At 38.6% G+C, this 24,740-nt stretch overlaps 1 protein-coding gene across 1 annotated transcript in view; it reads right to left on the minus strand.

Moving 5' to 3' along the window:
• The window catches only part of TAOK1 (TAO kinase 1), a 147,964-nt gene extending 125,328 nt beyond the window's left edge, over positions 1-22,636 (minus strand). Inside the window, exon 1 of the mRNA XM_004433351.3 lies at positions 21,976-22,636. The gene's annotated coding sequence lies outside the window, so the exon portion shown is untranslated. The remainder of the gene's footprint in view (positions 1-21,975) is intronic.
• Positions 22,637-24,740: the final 2,104 nt, after the last annotated feature.

The following is a 24,740-nucleotide window of genomic DNA, read 5'->3' on the forward strand; positions in this document are numbered from 1 at the left end:
GATACATTTTGTTATCCTTTTGTTTTCACCTGCTTATTTTTATTGTCTATTTAATGTATTATATGTTTTTATGTTAGTCACTTGAAATTAAGTAATTTAACATGTATAATGTCAAAAGTTGTGCTTTTTTATGCATAAAATTGAATGGGCATCTTTCAATGTCAAGTCAAAGGACAATACTCAAATATTTGAAGCAAAAAAAGTGCCAAAATTACTTTATCTGCATTAAAATTTATAATTATACATAACGTTAGAAGGGGTCAAACTCTTTCAGATAAAGTTTAAACAAGTCTCACCATCTCTCCTCTTTCTAATTACCTATAGTACTTTGTATTTGTACCAAAGTATTTATACCAAATACTTTGTATTTGTCTGGCACTTACTTATATAGTAACACCAAATATTTTACACCTTGAAAGACTTTTCGTAGTAATTTAAGCATATTTCTTTGAGAATCAAAAGTTTGTTTTATATTTTTCCAAACAAGATATAGAAATGGCCAATAAGCAAATTAAAAGATGCTCAGGAGCCGGCCTGGTGGCATAGTGGTTAAGTTTGAGTGCTCCACTTCAGCGGCCTGGGGTTCACAGGTTTGGATCCCGGGCGCAGACCTACACACCGCTTATCAAGCCATACTGTGGCAGGCATCCGACATAAAACAGGAAGATGGGCACAGATGTTAGCTTAGGGCCAATCTTCCTCAGCAAAAAGAGGAGGATTGGCAACAGAGGTTAGCTCAGGGCTAATCTTCCTCACAAAGAAAAAAAAAGATGCTCAACATCATTAGTCACTAGAGAAATGCAAATCAAAACCACAAAGAGGTAGCACCTCACACCCACCAAGACGGCTTATAACAAAAAAATAATTTTAACGGAAAACAACCATTGGAATGGATATGGAGAAACTGGAACCCTTGTGCATTGCCAGTGGGAACATAAAATGGTTCAGCCAACGTGGAAACAGCTGGCAGTTCCTCAAGGTTAAACATAGAATTACCATGCGACCCAGCAATTTCACTCCTAGTTATATACCCACAAAAACTGAAAACAGGTACTCAAAGAAGTACATGTACAAGCATGTTCAGAGCAGCACTATTCACAATAGACAAAAGGTAAAAACAGACCAAATGTCCATCAACAGATGAATGGATAAACAAATTGTTGTATATACATACAACAGAATATTATTCGGCCATAAAAAAGAATGAACTACTAAAATATGTTACAATGTGGATGAACCTCCAAAACGTTATGCTAAGTGAAAGAAGCTAGATACAAAAGGCTGTATACTGTATGATTCCATTTATATGAAATATCCAGAACAGGCAAGTCTACAGAGACAGAACACAGATTGGTGGTTATCAGGGGCAGGGGAAAGGGGAGAAGAGGGAGCAACTGCTTAATGGGTAAAGGGTTTGCTTCTGGGGTAAGCAAAATGCTTTGGAACTTAAATGGTGGCTGCACAATACTGTGAATGTACTAAATGCCACTGAATTGTTCAGTTTAAAATTATTAATGTTAGGGATGGGAGTACAACAGAATCCAAAAATGAATCAACAAATACATGTCAAGAGGAAGGCTGAAGGAATGAGCATTAAGTTGGAGAAGCAGGTTATGCTAAGGGAGAGAGGGTGGTTCAAGGAGAAGTCAGGTGGTGGGTCATGGGGCAGAGACATATAGGCATAAGAGAACAGATTCTAGTTGTGTATATTTCTGTGGTGGTGGGAACCAGGTCTTAAAATTATTAATGTTATGTGAATTTCACCTCAATTTTTTTAAGCTTATTTTAACCGTTTGGGATGGAAATATTTCCTAACTGTATTAGATATTTCCATACAATCTTGTTTCCCTTTTTATAAAGCAAAGCACACTGAACATAATTAATATTTTTCTGTTGACTCAGGATCATCACTGTGAATAACAATGACTGTACAAATAAGTCATCCCTCTTGTGTCTTAATTATTTCCGAGCCTCGGTTATCTCATCTGTAAAATGTCATATTTTGGCTAGATCACAGGATCTTAACGTTTTTTGTCACAGATATCTTCGAAAATCCAATTAAGTTACAGATTCTTACCCCAGAAAAATGCACATGTGCACATACATGGCAAATTGTATACAACCTCAGGAAGTTCACAGACCTACTGGAACCCAGACAAGCAATTCCCACGGTTTCAGCATTAAGGGGGGAGCAGGGATGCCTAATTAGATTATCTCTATGATCCTTTACAGTTGTAAATTTCAGATTCTTCTGCAGTCTAATACACTGGGATAGCCTCAAGATCTTATATGGGTTCACAGAGCCATGCTTTTTACCTCTTGTGGTTTTATAAACAGTTGTCCTAGTACACTGTCAAGTTCTTGACTACACTTGCTATTTGCTGTCCAACACTTAAGAGAACTTAAACTTTAAAAATTAAATTAGATTCTATTCAACAATTAGTACTATGTGTCCTATGCTAGGCATTATAAGGGAGGGATACAAAATAACCACAGTCCTACTAAAGTTAAGACAATTGACTAATTACAAAAAAGGAAAATATCTCATTAAGTACTAAACTGGGATACTGATAATGAGCCAAAAAGAACTTAGAGAAGAACAAGGACAGTAGAAGCTGGAGCAGTTGGGAACAATTTCATGGAAGAAGACTTGAATGGACAGGGAGAACAGGACAGATGAGACCAAAGGGGCATTAAAGGGACATCATGAACATAGAGCAGGTATAATAAAGTCTGTGTGCTGAGCCGTATAAGAAATAGGTAGGCATAGATATGGAGGGGCCAGTCACAGATAACCTTAAAAATTAAACAAAAGAATTATGTGCATCATCAACAAAACGAAAAGGAAACCTACAGAACGGGAAAAAATATTTGCAAATCATATATCTGATAAGGGGCTAATATCCAAAATATATAAAGAACTCATACAGCTCAAGGAAAAAAAAAATACAATTTAAAAATGGGCAGAGGATCTCAACAGACATTTTTCCAAAGAAGACACACAGATGGCCAATAGGTACATGAAAAAATGCTCAACATCACTAACAATCAGGGAAATGCAAATCAAAACCACAATGAGATATCCCCTTACACCTGTTAGAACAGCTATTATCAAAAAGACAAGAAATAAGTGTTGGTGAGGACATGAAGAAAAGAGAACACTTCTGCATTGTTGATGGGAATGTAAATTGGTGCAGAAACTATGGGAAACAGTATGGAGGTTCCTCAAAAAATTAAAAATAGAACCACCATATGATCCAGCAATTCCACTTCTGGGTATTTATCCAAAGAAAATGAAAACAGTAACTTGGAAAGATATATGCACCCCCATGTTCACTGCAGCATTATTTACAATAGCCAACATATGGAAACAACTTAAGTGTCCACTGATGGATAAATGGAAAAAGAAAATGTGGTATATATATACTGGAGTATTATTCAACCATAAAAAAGAAGAAAATTTTGCCATTTGGGACAATATGGATGGACGTTGAGGGCATTATGATAAGTGAAATAAGTCAGACAAAGACAAACACTGTATGATCCCACTTATATGTGGAATCTTAAAAAAAAAGAAAAAACGAGCTCATAGATACAGAGGATAAGCTGTTGCCAGAAGCAAGGGGTGGGCAAAATGAGCGAAGAGGGTCAAAAGCTACAAATTTTCAGTTATAAAATAAGTCGTGGGGATGTAATGAGTGAAGGGGGTCAAAAGATACAAATTTTCAGTTATAAAATCAGTCATGGGGATGTAATGAGGGAAGGGGGTCAAAAGGTACAAATTTTCAGTTATAAAATCAGTCATGGAGATATAATGAGTGAAGGGGGTCAAAAGATACAAATCTTCAGTTATAAAATAAGTCATGGGGATATAATGTACAACATGACGGTAGTAAATAATATTGTATTGCATATTTGAAAGTTGGTGAGAGTAGATCTTAAAAGTTCTCCTCATACACACAAAAAATTTGTAACTACTTATGTATGGTAACAGATGTTAACTAGACTCACTGTGGTGATCATTTCACAATACATACAAATATCAAATCATTATGTTATATACCTGAAACTAATATAATATGTTAATTATACCTCAATTAAAAAAAGACTTATTTGCAAAAATAATCCATGGTAATGAAGTCAGAACAGATGTGGAAGGGATGCTCGTTGAGGAGGAAGGTGCAAGAGAGAACTTACTGGAATGTTAGAAGCTTTCTATAGCTTAATCTGAGTGGTGGATACATTTGTAAAACTACATTTGTGCACTTCATTGTTTGTATATTTTACCACAATTGAAAAAAAAAGACACAAACAGTTGCGAGATGATACAGTACCTCTGTAGGTTTGAACAGGTAACTGAAGAGTGGTGTGTTAGGAGATAAACCTTATAGCAATATGTAAGAGGAACTGAAATGGGAGAGGAAAAGATAGACTTTTAAGTAATTTAGAATTAAGGTAATAATATTAGCTAAAACTTATATAACACAATACGCCAGGTACTGTTCTAAGAGCCGTACATATATTAACGCATCTAATCCTCTTAATAACCCTATGACAGGTATTGTTATTATTATCCCCTTTTTACAGATGATGAAACTGAGGTCCAGAGAGGTTAAGTAATTCGCTCAAGATCACACAGCAATGAGAACATCAACGACAATAAACTTTCTTTTTCATCACTCCACACCTCATACATACCCATGAATATACAATAAAACAAAAACAGAAACAAACCAAAAGTGGCAATCTTAGCCTACCAACAAAAACAGGGACTAAACCAGTGCTTACAGGGATGGAGTACATCCCTTTTCAGCAGCAACATCCCTTTTCCCTATCGTGTAACTTCAATGTCAGCATCATCCTCTCACCAATTTCAGTCAGCAGTCCCACCTGACTATAAATCTCACTCAGCAAGGAGACAATCTGCATAATCACCCTTACATCCCCTACTTCTAAAATAAGCCTTCACAAAATAAAAAGTAGCTTCTCACAAGAATGTTATATGTCTCTGGAAAAGAGAGCAAAGGATGAAACATATTTCAAAGAAAGAAATCCCATGACTTCATAATCTACTGGATGAATACAAGTGAGGAAAGAGATTAAAAGAATCATAAACAATCCCAAAGTGTCTAGCTTGCAAGACTTTAGAAAGGTTATTAACAGAAATAAAAATAAATGTCCATAAAAAGCTTGTACACAAATGTCCACAGCAGCTTTACTCATAATAGTCAAAAAGTGGAAATGATTCAAATATCAATCAACAAGTGAATGGATAAATAAATTACAAGTATATCTAAACACTAGAATATTACTAAACAATACAAGAAATGAACTACTAATACATGCAACATGGATAAATATCACAGACATCATGCCAAGAGAAAGAAACTAAACACAGAAATACATACTGTATGATTCATTTCTATAAAACTCTAGAAAAGATAAATCTAATTCATAGTAATAGAAATCACATCAGTGGCTGCCTAGGAATAAGAGTGAGGTGAGACTGATTGCAAAGGGGCCTAGGGAATTTTCGGAGGAAATAAAAACATTCTATATCTTCCCTAGGGTGATGGTTACAGCCACTGATCTATACGCTAAAAATGTGTGAATTTGACTGCAAATAAATTATATCTTAGTAAGGCTGACTTAAAAAAACACATTATTAACATTGAAATAGGTAGGTAAATAAGAGAAATCTTTTGCAAGAGGAGATGAAAAAGATGAGTTCATTTTAAATTTGTTGAACCTGATGTGTCTACGGATATCCAAGAAGTACAAGACATCCCAGGTAGGCAGTTGGGTATAAAGGATGGGGTTGGGAGAGGCAGTGGAAAGAGAGAGAGAGAGAAAAAAGGGACCAGACTGACAAAGTATCAAGTGCTAAAAGACATCTACAGTTAGAGGCAGTCAGAAAGAAGGAAAAGTAAAATAAAATTTTTAAGAAGGAAGGGGATGATAAATAGTGTTAAGCATTACAAGGAAGTAGAGGACATAAAGGACCACACATGAATTTATTTTCCTTGCGAATTATAAACCTGTCTTTCATGAACACCTTTTTTTCCCTAGCACTTAGCATAGTATTTTGCAAACAGGGAAAGAATCTGTCTCTAAACCAAAAGTCCTGCTCCCTGAAAATCTACTGAATAAACAAATTGATGTTTTAGGCACTTAAGATATTAAAAAAGAAAACAGAAAAAAAAAAAAAGAAAACAGGGTCTGGAGGACTAAGGTCACAAGTAGATTTACACTCTGAAAATTTTTTTACATTTTTTTAGAGAATATCAATAACATTTATATATCTTAAATTAGCCATGTGCACCACACAGTTAATTTGCTAACTATACATTTTTCACGTCTCTCCTCCTCAAAGTTTTGAAGAGTTTGTAAATGTGTACTGCTCTTCTACAGATATGCATACTAAAAGGGTTTTATTTTTTCCCCATGCCTAATCCATCATTCAAATATTTAATGCTAGCTATCTTTTTTTTTTTGTGAGGAAGATCAGCCCTGAGCTAACATCTGTTGCCAATCCTCCTCTTTCTGCTGAGAAGACTGGCCCTGGGCTAACATCCATGCCCATCTTCCTCCACTTTACATGGGATGCCACCACAGCATGGCTTGACAAGCGGTGCATCAGTGCACGCCCGGGATCCAAAGCCCCCACCACCAAAGCAGAGCGCGCACACTTAACCTCGACACCACCAGGCTGGCCCCCTACTGCTAAATATCTTTGAAATGATACACAAGAAATTGTGATTGCCTACAGGAAGGGGCACAGGGTGGGTAGGGGACAAGCGTGGGAGGATAACTTACTTTTCATGGTATATCTTTTTGTATTTTTTGGATTTTATACTACATATAGTTATAACTTATTCTAAATAATTTAACTTTTTTCCATTATTTAAGGTCTTTCTGATTTTAAGGCAAAAGCTGCTGTTTTCCAAAGACCAATCATGGTCCCAAGATGCAAAGATAGCCTGAATGATGGAAATGCTTTAACTTCTCACAGGCCTTCCTCATTATAAAGAGCCTTAGCTCTACCCATTAACTTCTTGTCAAAGTGCTGTCAGCCTCTCAAAGATAAGCCCTCTCTTTCTAACAGAGGTAAGACAATTTTACAGACCAGATTTACTTGTTCCCTGTCATCTTTCCTAAGGTTTTCTTACAAAAATTCCTACTCCTGACTCAGCCTTCTACTTGACTTTTCTATTCCCAACAGCCAGACTACCTCTTATTCTAATTACCAGCATCCCCATGACTAGCAATTCACATACCTGAAAGGAAATTCTCACTGTCCAAGCATAATAGAGAAGTAAATCACATACACCAGCATTTCACATACAAAGAACTGATGAAAGATTCTCACACTCAAATACTTATAGTAAAAAGGTAGCCTTAGAGAACAAGTTCAGTAGTGATAGAGGCAGAAATCAGATTGAAGGTGGTAAAAAACAGAACTAATGGATAAGAAACAGCAGCTTTTAATCGGTGAATCTTTAAAACGCAGTAAAATAGTCTAAACTTGTAAAATTTTAGAAAAATCTTGGATGAAAAATACCACTGCTAATTCAAGTCTAATCAACAATATTAAATCTAATTAACAATATTTGATTAATTAGTCAATCAAAAAAGTTTTTTTCCTCCCTCCACCCTATTGCCAAGTAGGCTCTACTCAACCAACCAGAGTAAAACTAGTTCAGGCTTTACCTACTCCTGGCTCCATCACTTAACTGGTATGTGATCTTAAACACATTATTTAACCTCATGAGTATCAGTTTCCCCACTCTAAAATGGGACTGCCATCTACCCTGCAGGGATGTTGTAAAAAAATAAAATAAAAATATATCTTAAAGTACCTAGCATACAGTAAATGCTCAATAAATGGTTCTTATTACTACTAAAATTCTTACCATAAATTTCAACATAATTCACTTTATAAAAAGACGAAATAAGGGCCGGCCCCGTGGCTTAGCGGTTAGGTGCACGCGCTCCACTGCTGGCAGCCCGGGTTCGGATCCCGGACGTGCACTGACACACCGCTTCTCCGGCCATGCTGAGGCCGCGTCCCACATACAGCAACTAGAAGGATGTGCAGCTATGACATACAACTATCTACTGGGGCTTTGGGGGAAAAATAAATAGATAAAATTATTTTAAAAAAAAGACGAAATAAGCCATAACTCAACATATGACAAATATTTACCATGGCTGAAATATTTCAGTTCTCTTCTTCTTGACACACAGTAGGACTGCACTTCCTTACCCTCTGTGAAACCTCTTTTTTTTTTTTAAAGATTTTATTTATTTTTTCCCCCCAAAGCCCCAGTAGACAGTTGCTTGTCATAGCTGCACATCCCTCTAGTTGCTGTATGTGGGACGCAGCCTCAGCATGGCCAGAGAAGCGGTGCGTCAGTGCACGCTGGGGATCCGAACCCCTGGCCACCAGCAGCGGAGCACGCGCACTTAACTGCTAAGCCACGGGGCCAGCCCCTGTGAAATCTCTTAAGCCTGTAAGACTTGCTATGGCCAATGAACAATAAGCCAAAATGACATTACCCTCTTCTAGGTAGACACTTTAAAAGCCAGTGAGTTATTAGCAACAGTCTCCTTCCCATTGCCATGGAGATCACGGAACCATGCGTTGAGATGGAGTCTCCATCGGTCTGAGACCCTGCATAGTGAGAACAAGTAGAATCCCCCACCAACCCACACTACGTATATAGCATGTCAAGCAAAAAATGTCCTGTTAAAAGCCACTGAAATCTTTGAATTGTCTGTTATCACAGCATAACCTGGTCTCTCCAGATTGATACACAACGAAAGCCAAAATCATTATCTTTTCCTTGTTCCCTTGCAAAATAAAGTCATCTTCAACATATCCTTTCCCCTACCTCTAGTAAGCCTCCAATTTCATCAATTTTTCTGCCTTAATCTCTCTCAAAACCATCATGTCATCTCTACTCCTTATTTAGACTTCAGTAATAACCTCCTAACCAACCTCCCCACATATAATTTTTGCCCATCTCCACACTATGTCCAGAATAATCCTTTTAAAACACAAATCTGATCACATCACATTCCTGCTTTTATATCATTTTCAAATCAGTTAGGAGCACAGCAAAAATAGTCCTTCAAGAAATAACTGTTGGGCCGGCCTCATGGCTTAACGGTTAAGTGCGCACGCTCTGCTACTGGCGGCCCAGGTTCAGATCTCGGGCGCGCACTGACACACTGCTTGTCCAGCCACACTGAGGCCGTGTCCCACATACGGCAACTAGAAGGATGTGCAACTGTAACATACAACTATCTACTGGGGCCTTGGAGAAAAAAAAAAAGGAGGAGGATTGGCAATAGATGTTAGCTCAGAGCCGGTCTTCCTCAGCAAAAAGAGGAGGATTAGCATGGATGTTAGCTCAGGGCTGATCTTCCTCACAAAAAAAAGAAATAACTGTTAAGATGTGCTAGAAATGTTCCATATCTTGTTCTGCATGGTGGTTACATAAGCACACACATCTGCAAAAATTCAACAAGCTTACACTTAATATTATGCACTTTGCTACATTAATCACGCCTCAATTAGTTAAAAAGGAAGAAAAAAGATATGGCCCAAAGTACCTTTTCAGCTGCATTTTACCAAATATCCATCCCACAACACATAAACAGCCATAGCCACAAACTATTAGTAATCACCCTCTTAGATACTGATCTTTCATGGTCTCAGGTATATAACACCTTTTCCACTCCTACTTTTCTTCAAGACCCTTATAAAATCTCACTCCCTCAGGAGTCATGCCACCTAAACATCCCTTAATTCTAGTTCACTTGTGTTATAATAGCTTTTTGTACATTCCACTACCGTAACCGTAGTATTCACTACACCAATGGGTCTCAGTCAGAGGTGATTTTTATTCCCCGGCAGACATCTGGCAATGTCTGGAGACATTTTCGATCATCACAACTAGGAGGAGGAAGTGCTACTGGCATATAATGGGTAAAGGCCAGGGATGCTGCAAAATATCCTGTAATACACAGCACAAATCCCCATAACAATGAATTATCCTACCTAAATTGCCAATACTGCCATGGTTGAAAAACCCTGCACTGCATTATTGTATGTATTTGTTTGCAAGTCTGTATCCCTGCTAAACTAAAGAATTGTAGGGATCAAGTCTTACTCATTTCTGTATCCTCGCACAATACCTAGCAAATAGCATTCAAAAGTGTATAATAAATACATGTGTCATTACTGAACCTACTTTGATAAGCACAGTGCTTAGAATGTAGCCCTCGAAAGATGTATAACAAATACATGTCTTATTACTGAATCTTATTTTGATACTAAAACTATATAGCTTACTGGCTAAACTGGTAGTCTTTAAATTCAATTCCAACAATACTATTTTGATTTGGCGTTTTCATAGTACATACCAACAAATCATAAATCTTTTCTGATACAAAGAATATTTTTTCAAATTTTCTTCCAGTTTTATTGAGAAGTAATTGACATACATCACCGTAAAAGTTTAAGGTGTACAGCATGATCATTTGGTTTACATATATTGTGAAATGATTACCACAATAGGTTAAGTTAACATCCATCATCTCATAGAGATAACAGAAGAAAAAAAAGTTTCTCCTTGTGATGAAAACTCTGAGGATCTACTTCTCTTAACAATTTTCCTATATATCATATAGCACTGTTAACTATAGTCATCACGTTGTACATTATATCCCTAGTACTTATTTATCTTACAACTGGAAGTTTATACCCTTTGACTACCTTCCTCCAATTCTCACTTCCCCCACCCCCTGCCTCTGGTAACCACAAATCTGATCTCTTTCTACGAATTTGGTGGAGTTTTTTAATTTGTTTTTTTTTTTTTTTTTTTAAACATTTTATTTATTCAGTTTTTTCCCCCCAAAGCCCCAGTAGACAGCTGTATGTCATAGGTTCACATCCTTCTAGTTGCTGTACGTGGGACCCGGCCTCGTGTTGGAGGGAGAAGTGGTGCCTCGGGGCGCTCCCGGGATCCGAACCCGGGTCGCCAGCATCAGAGCGCGCGCACTTAACCGCCAAGCCACAGAGCCGGCCCCTTTTAATTTGTTTTGATTAGATTCCACATATAAGTGAGATTGTACAGTATTTGTCTTTCCCTATTTGACTTATTTCACTTAGCATAATGCCTTCAAGGTCCATTCATGTTTTCACAAATGGTAGGATTTCCTCACTTTTGATGGCTGAATAATATTCCACTGTATATATCTACACCACGACTTCTTTATCCATTCATCCATTGAGGGACACTTAACTTAGATTGTTTCCATGTCTTGGCTATCGTAAATAATGTTGCAACAAACATGGAGGTGCAGATATCTTTTCAAGTTAGTGTTTTTGTTTCCTTTGGATATATTCCCAGAAGTGGAATTGCTGGATCATATGGTAGTTCTATTTTTAATTTTTTGAGGAACCTCCACACTGTTTCCCATAGTGGCTGTACTAATTTACAATATCTCCAACAGTGCACAAGGGTTCCCTTTTCTCCACATCCATGCCAGCATTTGTTATCTCTTGTCTTTTTGATGATGGCCATTCTAACAGGACTGAGCTGATATCTCATTGTGGTTTTAATTTGCATTCCCCTAGTGACTAGTGATGTTGAGCATCTTTTCATGTACATGTTGGCTATTCGTTTATCTTTGGGAAAATGTCTATTTAGGTCCTTTGCCCATTTTTCAATTGGATTATTTGGTTTTCTGCCAAGTCATAAATTATAACCTATGTGAGTATCTCAAAAAAGGGTTAAATTGAAATTGATTTCTATATTAAGCATGAGTAAATCAAATAGTTTAATGACTATGCTTCAAAAGGATTAAAAAAAGAACAGTTTCATAAAAAATGTTTTAATCTCAGAGCTTCTACCAGGCAAATGAAACCAGGATCAAAATGAACAGGCAACCCACCAGCTGGGAAAAAATATTTGCAAACCATATATCCGACAAGGGATTAATGTCCATAATACATAAAGAACTCACACAACTGAACAAAGAAACAAACTACCCAATCAAAAAATGGGCAGAGGAAATGAACAGACATTTCTCCAAAGAAGATATACAGATGGCCAATAGGCACATGAAAAGATGTCCAACACCACTAATCATCAGGGAAATGCAAATCAAAACTACACTAAGATATCATCTTACACCCATTAGAATGGCTGTAATCACCAAGACAAAAAAACAACAAATGCTGGAGAGGCTGTGGAGAAATGGGATCCTTAATTCACTGCTGGTGGGAACGCAAACTGCCGCAGCTTCTCTGGAAAACAGTATGGAGATTCCTCAAAAAATTAAAAATAGAAATATCTTATGATCCAGCTATCCCACTACTGGGTATCTACCTAACAAACCCGAAATCAACAATCTAAAGAGGCTTATGCACCCCTATGTTCATTGTAGCATTATTCACTATAGCCAAGACGTGGAAGCAACCCAAGTGTCCATCAACAGATGATTGGATAAAGATGATGTGGTATATATATACAATGGAATACTACTCAGCCATAAAAAAAGACAAAATCGTCCCATTTGTAACAATTTGGATGGACTGGGAGGGTATTATGTTAAGCGAAATAAGCCAGAAAGAGAAAGATAAAAACACCGTATGATTTCACTCATATGTGGAAGATAAACCAACACATAGACAGAGAGAACTGTTTGGTGGGTACCAGGGGCAAGGGGGTTGGGGGGTGGGCAAAAGTGGTGAAGGCATGCATTTATACGGTGACTGACAAACAATAATGTACAACAAAAATTTCACAATAAAGAAAAAAAATGTTTTAATTTCATATTGCAATACCACCTGAATAAGATGAAGTAGAACAATGGACACTAAAATTTGGGATACCATTTCACCTAACTTTAATCCAATATAATTTATGCTGAAAAACAGAATGGTGGTGCACCTTAACATATTAATTGTAAAAAAGTTTTTGTATTATTTAATAAACATTTCATATCTCAACAAGAGAACCATATTATTGTTAATGATGGGATTTACCACCTCAAAGACAGTCATAAAACACATTATAGATGTTTGCTTACTTTGTCTATTTGGCCATTCCTACCCTAATATATTCCATGCCATCCACCTGGAAGGTTGAACAAAAATCTGTATTTACAAGGCTCTTAAATTAACAAGATGCCTTGTTAAATTTAGTTGTTTAGAGTAGACAGACTGTAAAATACTGGGAGGCTAATTCTCCAACTTAAGGTAAAATTTTGAAAGAATGATACATTATCAAAATATCTACACTCCAAACGATAAATAAAAATAAAATTTATTTGATTTCTGTTTAAAGTTTTCAAAACATACAAACTTTCAAAGTAGGTCTATTCTTGCTGATTAAAAAATAAATTTTCAAAAATCACATTTGAGGGCTGGCCCGGTGGCACGGCAGTAGGGTGTGCACGCTCCGCTTCAGCAGCCCGGGGATCGCAGGCTCGGATCCCAGGTGCGGACTGACACACCACCTGTCAAGCCATGCTGTGGCAGCATCCCATATAAAGTAGAGGAAAATGGGCATGGATGTTAGCCCAGGGCCAATCTTTCTCAACAAAAAAGAGGAGGAGTGGCATCGGATGTTAGCTCAGGGCTGATCTTCCTCTCACACACACACGCACACGCACACACACACAAAAATCACATTTGGCCCTCCTTATAGACACAAAATCCAACTCAATTCCAATACTAAAACTACTAAATGCAAAAACAAAGCAAAAAATAAAACCAAAAAAACCTCACCATCCTTATTGTTTATTTTATAAATAATTAAATAATGATATTAAATAATAAACAGCACCTACTTCATAAGTATTCAACCAGAGAAAGAAAAAATTCATTTGGTAACAATCCATTATTTAGGGTTTTGGTATAACATCTTTTACTACAGCAATAAACTCTCTTGTGAAACTTACTCTTCTAACGTATCAAATTATCCAACATACTACAAAAACAAAATTCATGTATCAATTTTTCTATTTATTTATTTTTTTGGTGTGAAAGATTGGCCCTAAGCTAACATCCATTGCCAATCCTCCTCTTTTTTTTGCTTGAGGAAGATTGGCCCTGAGCTAACATCTCTGCCAATCTGACTCTATTTTGTATGTGGGTTGCTGCCACAGCATGGCTTGATGAGCGGTGTAGGTCCACGCCCGGGATCCGAACTTGCGAACCCAGGCCACTGAAACAGAGCACACTGAACTTAACTACTACACCACCTGGCCAGTCCCCCATGTATCAATATTTTTATTTTCCTCTAAAACCATGCTATTCTTGAATGTAGTAGCTCTCTCCAACCAGTTTACTATACGTTAGTATGTCTATGTATAATCAGTTCAATCAAAATGTCACATAAACAAAGAAATATCTGAATTCCACATTATCGCCAGCAATCAAGTTTCTCTACTACAGGACACTTCTTTTCTAAATAGAAAATGTTCACATCTTTTACTTCTTAAAATCCTTTTTCTCTTGATTAAAGTTTCACGGCGTTTTATAGAATTGAACATTCATACATAAAACACAAAAATATTTTATCAGTATCTAAACTGATAAAAGGATCTTTTCATTACTCTACTTTCAAATTATTTGTGCTTTTCTACATAATGGAAAAATTATCATCATGAACAACTATATGTCAAAGTAAAGCATCTGAAAGTGAGCATATTACATTGCCCCTCTGGGACACAGAATCCTTGAATTCTAAGAAACAAAACCAACTGAAATACTGTACCCCTATAACGTGATGGTCCCTACAAAACATCACAATCATATCTACCATTTACACAGCATGAGATTACTTAAATATTATATATTAAATACTATAACACATAGCATAGAGTTTCTGTGCAACAACGAAGAGTAAAGTTTCCTTATCAAGTACAATTATAGGTTAATAAGTAATTTTAGTCTACGGATGCTTTTGGCAAAAAGAAAGCTTTTCCAATTTTGAGCGACACTAAATTCCCACATGTAAAAAAGGAAAAACCTTGACTTTGTTTAGTAATATTGTTCATCAACTTTTTCTGAAACCTCCTTCTCATTTCAGTGGAAATAAATAGGAAGAAATCAATCCCAAGTACAAACTAGAGACTCATAACTACTACTACCACAAGTGGATTAAAAACATCCACCAAGGGCCGGCCCCGTGGCTTGGTGGTTAAGTGCGCGCGCTCCACTGCTGGCGACCCGGGTTCGGATCCCGGGCTCGCACCGACGCGCTGCTTCTCCGGCCATGCTGAAGCCGCGTCCCACATACAGCAACTAGAAGGATGTGCAGCTGTGACACACAACTATCTACTGGGGCTTTGGGGGAAAAAATAAATAAATAAAATCTTTAAAAAAAAAAAAAAAAAAAAAAAAAAAAAAAAAAAAACATCCACCAAAACATAAAGATATGGTTAGATGTAATTCATTGAAACACACTGAAATTTTAAAAATATATTTAATATACTTATTTAATACATTTAAATAGTCACATAATAAATCTTATTAAAATATGTATTTGCAATTAATATTTTTAAATTAAATCTACCAAGTAAAAATAAAATATATTTCTTAATATGCTCCAAATAAAAAGTTTTCTTTTTTTAAAATAAATTCGGCAATTCACGAGAAACTGCACTCACACACATAGGATGTGACACTAATATACGTGATAACACATGTTACCCAATATAAAAACCTCAGAAGTTACCATCATACCCAAAACTGCTGGAACCCCGCCCAGGTTCTTTTAGACAGAGTCCCTGAGTACCCTAGAAGCTTTGAGACCTAAGAAAGGCAAATATGCTCAACATAACTACCAAAGAGACTAGAAACTAGAATTAGGAAAGACTGAAAGTAGAGTTGTTGAAAGAAAAAGAAAAATCGAATTGTTAAAGAAAAAGAAGGGCCGGCCCCGTGGCTTAGTGGTTAAGTGCGTTTGCTCCGCTGCTGGCAGCCCGGGGTTCGGATCCTGGGCGCGCACCGACGCACCGCTTCTCCGGCCATGCTGAGGCCGTGTCCCACATACAGCAACTAGAAGGATGTGCAGCTATGACATACAACTGTCTACTGGGGCTTTGGGGGAAAAATAAATAAATAAATAAAATTAAACGAAAAAACAAACAAAAAAACAAGCAAAATCATACTTTAGAGACATGAGATTAGAAGTAAAAAGGATGAGTTGAAAAAGAAATGTCAAAATAATTTAACTGAGCACCCAGAACACATAAAAATACAGGCAAAAAAAAAGGGTTTCCCATTACAATGTTTACCCTTACTTACACACCACACTCTGGTATCTCCCATTATTTTTCTTTTAAAAAAAAACTGTTATTGTGACCCACTAAATTGAATTCACAAGCCACGAATAGGTCTCAACCTAGTGTGAAAAGCACTAGCTTAGAGGAACTGGCAACCATATGAAGGTCTTTGCTTTCCTATAAATATCTAGTTTGTGAAAACTATTCAGCAAGTGCAAAAAAATGAGAAGACAGAATTCCTCTAGGGCAGGGACCGTGTCTTACTGGCACATAATCACCACTTAATATTTGTTGAATTAATACACTGTGGAATATAAAGTACCTTCAAGGTGAGGATACACTTATAAAGGATACCTTAAAAAAGCTTAAGAGAGCATGAGTACTTTGGATGGTGAAAAGCCAGGGATGACGAAAAGAGCTCCAGGAGGTGGAAGAGTGATACAAATGACCTTTAAACAGAAGTACCAAGGGGAAAGGAAATTTCATTCTTTAGGCCAGACTTTATATCCAACAAAGGAAAAAGAAAATCTCTTATAGAACTACATAGCAGTCTATTATAGGTACAAAAAATTTGTAAGCTACCCTTGGTTAGAAATTCTAGGGGCTGGGCCAGTGGCGTAGTGGTTAAGTTCGTACACTCCACCTCCGAGGTCCAGGATTCACAGGTTTGGATCCGGGGTGCGGACCTACACACTGCTTATCAAGCCATGCTGTGGCAAGCGTCCCACATATAAAGTAGAAGAAGATGGGCACAGATGTTAGCCCAGGGCTGATCTTTCTCAGCAAAAAAAAAAAGAAAAGAAATTCTAACCATTTCTTTCAAAACTATATGTTGAGCTCCAAATGTATAAATCCAACTTCAAAACAAAATTACAGAATACAACTGATTCTCAAGTATTAGACTCCCTGTATTTATTTGTAAACACTAAGTAGCTAGTGTGTGATAACCAACAACTTACAAAGTGCTTACTATGTATCAGGCAATATGTCAAGTACTTAACAAGCATTATCTCATTTAAACCTAATGACCTTGTAAAGTAGATACTATCTTCATTTTATAGATGGGAAAGTGAGGCTTAAAAAGTTACATAAAGAAGTTACACAGCTAATAAATGGTAATATTAAAATGTATTAAGTGTCAGTTTTATTATTTTTGGTGGCTGCAAATCAGAATATTTTGTTCTAGGGCCGGCCCCGTGGCTTAGTGGTTAGGTGCTCGGGCTCCGCTGCTGGCAGCTGGGGTTCGGATCCCGGGCGCGCACTGACGCGCCACTTCTCCGGCCATGCTGGGGCCGCGTCCCACATACAGCAGCTAGAAGGATGTGCAGCTATGACATACAACTATCTACCGGGGCTTTGGGGGAAAATAAATAAATAAATAAATATTAAAAAAAAAAAAAGAATATTTTGTTCCATTCCATTATTTGTTAATGCTTTTCTCTGAAACTAAACTCGGTGTGTCTTTCTAAATGAAGTAATTCATCTACTTCTAAATCTGCATAAAACTATTATATTGAATAATTTTATCATAAGAAAAAAATTAGCCCCTTCTCAGTTTAAAGATAAGTTAGAGGCCAATTAAATGTAGTTATGTTTAACCATATCACTGACATTGGCATTTTTAACAGACTATATATCTATTATGCAAAGTATTTAGTAACCTATACTTTTATTTATTTATTTACATGCCAGGTACTTATATTTTGAAAAACCTTTCCACCTTTTATGGGCCACGTAATTTTGTTACTAGGTAAGAAGATGCACTTAGACTTTATTTCAGAACAAAAAGTCTGCTTCTAGCACAAATGGAAGAGACTCATATAGAAATAATTGTTACCAAATGTTGACAGATACATCCCAATCGAAATACTTTTTTCTAGTCCCTCCACACAACTTTTTAATTCATGTGGATTTTTTTAGAAGGTATGAGACATCTTTAATGAAACTAGACATCAATTTTTATCACTAAAAATTAAAATACTTTAATCCAACAATGGAATATAATGGAATGAAATAACACAGGTTTGTATCTTTTTCACTTACATTTAAGAATTTGAAATCTTGAAGAATATCAACAAACAACGCAGCCATGAACAAGTATAGAAACCTAAAGGCAGACGAACAAGTGTTGGCAGTCTATTTAATGTAACAATGTCAATTTTATGCAAGATTTGACTACAGAAATCTCACTTTTTAGAAAAGATTCATTCATATATGATCCTGAACTGAACAGCAGCCAATAACTAATACATATAAAAAAGTTTCTAATTTCTAAAAGGTTAAATTAGTATGAGTTTACTTATTATAAGTAATAGAGACTACTGATAACCAAAAAGAGATACAAAGGAAAAATTAATTGATTTTAATACACAAATCAGTCAAATAAAAAATACAGAATTTATTTCCAGGTAATGTGAATGAAAGATTAACCTCAACTCTAATTTCAATGCCAACAGTTGGCCCCTAGATAACTTCTGGATTTACTAAGTATTCATATCCACTAAGTACCAACAAATTCTTTTTTTTTTTTGTGTGTGAGGAAGATCAGCCCTGAGCTAACATCCATGCCAATCCTCCTCTTTTTGCTGAGGAAGACCGGCCCTGAGCTAACATCTATTGCCAATCCTCCTCTTTTTTTTTCCCCAAAGCCCCAGTAGCTAGTTGTATGTCATAGTTGCACATTCTAGTTGCTCTATGTGGGACGCGGCCTCAGCACGGCCGGAGAAGTGGTATGTTGGTGCGCGCCCAGCATCCAAACCCGGGCCGCCAGTAGCAGAGCACACGCACTTAACCGCTAAGCCACAGGGCGTCCCCCAGAAAATTCTTAAAATAAATTATACTCTTAATGGTTAGTTAAGAGCATCCAGTCTTTCCAATATTCTGTAACTGATCAGATTCTTATTAGTGGGATGGCATCATAACATAAGACCAAATATCATATATATGCCTTGATATACAGAAGGCTTGTTTTATATTAACACACATTCAATTAATTGCCATATCCACAGTTATCCCAAAATCTATATTACAGAAAATACAACCATTATTTTCTATTGAGTTCACTCACACTTCTGGTTATGTACACTGCTGTATTTCTTTAAAACCTCTCAGAGTTTAAATTTGTTTGAGAAACTATCCTTTAATTGGGAAGGAAGCTTAGTTACTGTCAAGATAATCTTAGACTATTCAAAGCCTTTAAACCCGGTTGATTCTTAGAAATTCTTCCATCTATAAAACATGAAAATTATAACCAAATTAACAAATCAGATATCAGAATGCCAAAAATTAAGTCATTAAAAGGGAATCCAGAGAAAGAGCCAGTTGTGAAAGAACAGGAAGTGATGTACACTGCCATTTTGTAAATGAACTATTTAGAAACGTAAGTAGTACCATACTAATCTGGAATCAACCAACCCAGACTAACAGCTCTCAGTATTCTCTTTCTGACAGTGGCATCAGAGGTGAGCTGAAATAATCCTCAGGCAGTTTTTCCTGAATAATGAATTTATCTAATCGATCACCTTCATACTAGTCCCACTTTCAGCAGAATTCCTACCAGCTATGGAAAACAGAGCTTCTTCTTAGTTGTCCTAAAGAGTACCTCTTAGTTCTAGCACGCTGAAACACAGCAAGCAGTTTACCTATAACCTGTGTACAACCGTGAGTTTTGTAGCCTTTATTGATAAATCCTCTCTGCCTGCGTCTTTCCAAGATAAAAACAATCACTCTTTATTGCGCAGTATGCTTGAGTTTATACATGCTAGTATATATGAATTAATTATCAACAACAAACCATAAGATAGAGAATTAGACTTTATGGCATAATTTGCCATATAGGGGAAAACTCTACCTACCACAACTTGCAGCTTTGTATCATGAAATAAAGATTCAAATGAGAAGTGCTGTTTAAGTTAAAATGAAGCCAGATAATCAAAAAGGAATAAAGAAAGCAAGGCTGAGGAAAAATAATAAAACTAATTTAACATACCGTTAATGTGTCTCCCTATATCAAAATAATGAAATAAGACAACAGAAGCTAAATGAGTACCTAACACTACCACTATTATCTTTAAATTCCTGTTTTAAAACAGGTTTCAAAATGCAACAAATACACCAAAAAAGCTCTGATGGACCACATTAAATGTAAATAGCATTGGAAAGTATTTACAAATAAGCCACCCACTAAGTAAACCCTAAACAACAAATACAACTTGTTAGTAAAATACCAAGACAACTCTTATTTGTACCTATTTTAGTCATGTTCATCCCTTTGTGAAAAAATTATTTAATTCTATGACTATGCATATACGGAACATTTTGAAATCACTTCAGTAAATCTAAATACTTAAAGAAAAAAGTATCAACGACAGACTCAAGACTACTCTTTGGTCACAAAAAGCACCTGGCAACACACTTGCAGGATGTTAAAATTTTTATTTTTATTTACTTCTACTCTACTAAGGACAAAACCAACAAGTACTACTGTAAACCAGATAAGATGATTTGTTTTAAACAAATATGACAGGAAGCAAATAAGAGGAAAAATGACTTAATGACTACAGAATATAGATTCTATCACAGCATAATTAGTCAAATTAATGTTTATTATTTTTCATTTCTTAAGAAATAAAGCATTTGCTACAGAAAGGTTTGTAACCTAATCATTTTCAGAAAATTTCAATTTCAATGTTATACAAAATAGTATTAACCCTAAAAATTCACAGCCCAGGGAGAAGGAATGTCCGTCTGTATGCAATAATCTTTAATAATTCTTCAAGTACAAAAGTCATAGGAAGGAAAAAAAAAAAGAGAAATGAAGGGGTACAAAATTATTATAAATTTTGTTACTCCTAACGAAAACCCAATATGATCACAAAAAATGTCAATCCAGTGTTGAAAAGAGTGAAAGAGACATCAAAACTGTTCTAACATGGCAGGGTCCCTCCCGAGGCCATATCCCCCAACAACAACAGGAACAAATATACTTCCCAGGGACAGATCTCAGGGAAAGAGTATTAAACTGGTACTGTTATCGCTTTAAAAACCAAAGGAAAAAGGGTAACCTTTCCGAGAGAAGCGCCATTACTTCCCTCTCCTGCACCCCCTCCCTTCACGGGCCTGTGTATGAAGAAACTGCCTTGGACTTCTGCAGCATTGCAGTAGACTAAAGGATGGGGAAGGGGGAAGGGTAGGGGGAGAGAAACGCTTCCATCACCCCTACAGAAGAGGGGTATAGATTTCCTGAGGGTGAGCGGAATCCATCTAGCACGCTACCCAGAGCAGTCTCCCGTCCCAAGAATACACAGACACTACAAAGGAGAAGGAGAGGGAGGAGGAGAGGGACCAGAAAGGAAAGGGACCTCGCGCCTTTAAATCGGGGTGCACATCAACCCAGTCTCCCTATGAGGGCCACACCTTCCTCGAGACATCCCCTTCCACCACCCCTTCCGGTGACCCTCACGAAAGAGGAATGTAATTGCTCTTGCCCCTCAAAACGGGAGGGCGCCCAGCTCACCAGCTTCTTCACCCCACCCACAGAATCACAGACCCTCCTTGTCTCCCTCCCCCACCCCACCCCCACATCCCTTCCTCCGCGCTGAGGCCAGAGTGGGCCGAATTTCCCCGCCCCCTCCCAGTATCCCTTTCCCAAAGCTGAGGTGCCCTTACCCTTTCGCCGACAGGTCTGGGGTGGAGTAGGCAGGCGCAGCCCCCTGCAGCACTCCGGTAGCCTCTAGGCTGGAGGGCGAGGAGTGAGGAGGAGGAGGAGGGGGCCTGGCGACAGACCGCCGCCCCCCCCCCCCGGAGCCCCACCGAGCCGCCCAGCCCAAGCTCTGCGACAAGGGGCGGGGGGGGGGGGGGCGAGGGGACGACTGGGGTCGAAAAGCCGCCCTCAGCGCTTGGGCTCAGCTAAGATGGCGCGGGGAAGTGCCGGGAGCCGCCGCCGCCGCCGCCGCCGCCGCCGCCTCCTCGGGGGAACCGGCCCGGGCCTCGGCCGCCTCCCGTCCCCACACAGCCGAGGCCCTCTTGGTCCCCCGCCGCGGCCCCTCGGCGGGCGGGCCCACGCACAGCGCTCTGCCACCACCACCACCCTTGGGAAGGGGGCGCTCACAAAGGGAAGAGAGGCCGCGGGCCGGCCGGCCGGCGGCGGGGCGGGGTCCCCAGGGGCCGGGAGGCCTCAGAGGTTGGCGGGTGCCTCGCGCTCTCGGCCCGCGAAGGGCGCAGGCAAGCGGGACCCCTCCTCTTTCCTCAGGCAGGCGGCGGCACCGACTCACTCTCTTTGCCACCCTCCCTCTCTCCCTCTCCGAGCCCTGAAGCCACAGAGCCCGGCCGCTGCCCAGGTTCCCCCCCTTCCCCAACACCACTCCCCTCCTCCCGACAGTCATCCCAGTTTCCGATCTCGCGAGATTTCCCGCCTGACAGGCCCGGCCCTGCGCGGGACACGACTGCGTACGCGTGCGCGCCCTCACGGGAACGCGCGAGTGCTTGCACTGGGCGGAGTCGTCCGGGTGGTCCCGAGTCCCAGCCTCTGTCCAGCCGGGCCTCATTCAGATGGCGGAGCTGTTATGCCACGCGGGCGTCGGGTGCATTGATTTCACCCTGAAATCTAAGAAGAGCTTATCTGCTCTGGTCCTTCCCTCTTCCCACTGCCGAAGCATCCTCCCCCCACTAACCCTGCGAATGAGAAGTTTGTCCTGACATGTAGAATATTTGAGTCTTACACACCTTAGTTCAACTCCTCCGTGGAATTCAGAAGTAAACTGGTCAGCGTAATCAGGTAATTGGCTTTTGAGATTCTCATAGTTTATAATAATTTTTGAGAAGGTAATAAGAGTTGGAAATACAGATCTAAACCACCCTATGTGTTGGTGATGATAGAAAAGAGACAAATTCTTGAAAAGTTTCTGTGGATTTTTTTAGTAGGTTGAGTGAAGTTTTTGAAACAAGAACAGAACAGTAAACAAACTAAAGAGTCCTAAGGGTCCTAATGCAGGGAAGAGGTAGAACTTTTCATTTTTTGGAGCGGAAAACCCTTTTTTAAGGGAAAACCCTACAAAGAGAGCAATTTTATTCAAGAACCAAAAGTTGTGCCTAAAGTGCAGTCATAAAAAATCTTAATTCTTCAAGCAATAGAACTGAGATAAATACATTTGTTTTTTGAGACTTATGAGTAAAAATGTACTCCAGAACAGTTATTGGAAGTTAACAGTAAACTGGCCATGATCAGAAAAACAAGCTCTGGCCGGCCCCGTGGCTTAGCGGTTAAGTGCGCGCGCTCCGCTGCTGGCGGCCTGGGTTCGGATCCCAGGTGCGCACCGACGCACCGCTTCTCCGGCCATGCTGAGGCCGCGTCCCACATACAGCAACTGGAAGGATGTGCAACTATGACATACAACAATCTACTGGGGCTTTGGGGGGAAAATAAATAAATAAAATTATAAAAAAAAAAATCTTGTTTTTCTTTTTTTTAAAGATTGTTTGTATGTCATAGTTGCCAGTAGATTGTTGTATGTCATAGTTGCACATCCTTCCAGTTGCTGTATGTGGGACGCGGCCTCAGCATGGCCGGAGAAGCGGTGCGTCGGTGCGCACCTGGGATCCGAACCCAGGCCGCCAGCAGCGGAGCGCGCGCACTTAACCGCTAAGCCACGGGGCCGGCCCAACAAGCTGTCTGCTTCAGTGAGATATACATTCATTTGTTCTAAATATTCCCTCTTGTAGTAAGAGTCCTTGCTCTGTGAGTCAGTCACTTATTCTTCTTTTCACCTATATTGTTAACCATTCTCAAATGGCAACTTCCCCTCAGCATAAAAAACATGCCCTGGTTTCTCCTTTGGAGGGAAAAGAAAGCTTATGATCTTCACCTCTCCTCCCCGTCACAGCCAGGCTTCTTGGAAAAGTTATCTGTCTTCCCACCTCCACTGAAACTGATCTTGCCAAGGTCAAGAGTGACCCCCTAGTTGTATGTCTAGTGGAGTCATTTTAATCCTTTCCTTCTTGACATATGCAATATTTAACATAGTTGATACTGGTTCCATCTTGAAATTGTGTTCCTCCTTGGCTTTTTCAACACCACTCAAAACCAGTTTTCCTTCTACCCTCCTGTCCCCAGGACCTCTCTTCCTCTACTCACCCTTTAAATGATGCCCCTCCAATCTTGATCCCTTCTTCTAAAGTATTACAGCAAGAATATTCTAGTTATTTCATACATTTGGGAATGGAAAGAGATTCAGGCTTTCCCGTAGTATTTGTTCTTAATTTTTTATGGAAAATTTCAAACATAGACAAAAGGAATAGGATAGAATAATAAACCTCCATGTGTACATCATCCAGCTTCAACTATTATCAACACTTTATCATTCTTGTTTCACCTTTTGTCCCACAACCTTTTCCCCCGATATATTTTTAAGTAAATCTCCAGTAAACCATCATAA

This window comes from Ceratotherium simum, chromosome 16 (genome assembly GCF_057802395.1).
Source record: "Ceratotherium simum simum isolate JZ-2026a chromosome 16, ASM5780239v1, whole genome shotgun sequence".
Lineage (NCBI taxonomy): Eukaryota > Metazoa > Chordata > Mammalia > Perissodactyla > Rhinocerotidae > Ceratotherium > Ceratotherium simum.